Genomic DNA, 2,058 nt, shown 5'->3' with positions numbered 1-2,058 from the left:
TCTCACGTTTCCTCCGCGGTGCACTCAGGCTGAGGCCTCGTGCAAGACCGAGAGTCCCTACATGGGACTTAGCTGTGGTGTTGGAGGCGCTGTGTAAGCCTCCCTTCGAGCCTCTGGAGGAGACCTCCGATCGGATGCTTACCTTAAAGACAGCACTGCTGCTGGCGCTAACTTCTCTTAAGAGAGTCAGGGACCTGCAGGCCCTTTCAGTGGCCCCCTCTTACCTTGACTTTGCCCCAGGGTTGGCCAAAGCATTCCTCTACCCAAGAGCTGGGTACGTACCCAAGGTCCCATCAACAACACCACAGCCAATAATACTCCAAGCGTTTTATCCTCCTCCATTCGTGGAGCACGACCAGAGGAAGTCTAACTTAATGTGTCCAGTAAGACCACTAGACACTTACGTCCACAGAGCTGCCCTGTGGCGTAAATCAGAGCAACTTTTGGTTTGCTACGGCCCCCCTAAGAGGGGATGCCCGGCTTCCAAGCCTACTATCAGTAAGTGGATCGTTGATGCCATCTCTACTGCATATGAGTTCTCTGGTCTCCCATCCCCGATGGGAGTCAAGGCTCACTCAACTCGAGGCGTCGCAGCCTCCAAAGCTCTGATGGCAGGTGTCCCTATCCAGGACATCAGCAGTGCGGCGGGTTGGTCCTCACCTTTAACGTTCGTCAGCTTTTACGAACTCGACCTCAGAGCCACTCCTGGCTCAGTCATCTTTCAGCCCTAGCAAAAAGGCTAGGCCCAGAGGTCAAAATGCGCTTTCCTTCTAATAAGGAAAAGAGATTTTACCCCTTTCGGTCTGGCAATTTCCCCAGACAAAGGCGTATTACTCTCCTCATAATTGTTCCTCCTGGTCTGGCAGGTCCCCAGACAGGAGATGGATCTCCACCATCTTGGCCTGGCACTTCCCAGGCAAGTGGTGTGTTATCTTGCCTCGTGTGCCCGAGGGCCGAGGCCTATATTCCTCTTGTCTGGTGGCTGATCACAGACAGAGATGAATTCCAGTGTCCTGGCAAGATCACCAGGCACTCATTATGTCCCTCTTGTACTGGCTGTAACGCAGACAATGGACTACCATTTCTCCTTGTGTGCCTGAGGGCCGAGGTCTATTTATCCCTCTTGTCTGGTGGCTGATCACAGACAGAGATGAATTCCAGTGCCCTGGCAAGATCACCAGGCACTTCTTGCATCCCTCTTGTACTGGCTGTAATGCAGACAAAGGACCACTATCTCTCCTCGTGTGCCTGAGGGCCGAGGTTCATCTATCCCTCTTGGCTGGTGGTTGATCACAGACAGAGATGAATTCCACTGCCCTGGCAGGCTTTCCCAGGCACTTCTTGTGTCCCTCTTGTACTGGCTGTAATGCAGACAACGGACTACCACTTCTCCTCGTGTGCCTGAGGGCCGAGGTTTACTTATCCCTCTTGTCTGGTGGTTGATCACAGACAGAGATGAATTCCAGTGCCCTGGCAAGATCACCAGGCACTTCTTGCGTCCCTCTTGTACTGGCTGTAATGCAGACAAAGGACCACTATCTCTCCTCGTGTGCCTGAGGGCCGAGGTTTATTTATCCCTCTTGTCTGGTGGCTGATCACAGACAGAGATGAATTCCAGTGCCCTGGCAAGATCACCAGGCACTTCTCGTGTCCCTCTTGTACTGGCTATAACGCAGACAAAGGACCACCATTTCTCTTCGAGTGCCTGAGGGCCGAGGCTCATATATCCCTCTTGTCTGGTGATGGATCACAGGCAGAGATGTACTACCACTCACGTCCTGGCAAGATCACCAGGCGGAGTTACCACAGTGTCTCATCAGGTAAGTATTCTAGACACTGTTTCCTTCTCGGTCTCGCGAGACCAGACGAAGGACTACATGACCTCGTGTGCTCGAGGGCCGAGGTACTCTCTCTCACTCTGATCTGGTAGGCTCCACAGTCAGAGATGTATTACCACCCATGCCCTGGCAAGTTCCCCAGGCTGAGGTTTGTTACCAGACACTACTTTTTCCACCCTTGTCCTAGCAGACACTAGGCAGGGCTTTGGAAATTATGGGG

This window comes from Garra rufa, chromosome 4 (genome assembly GCF_049309525.1).
Source record: "Garra rufa chromosome 4, GarRuf1.0, whole genome shotgun sequence".
Classification (NCBI taxonomy): Eukaryota; Metazoa; Chordata; class Actinopteri; order Cypriniformes; family Cyprinidae; genus Garra; species Garra rufa.
Note: the sequence above shows the minus strand (reverse complement) of the source record.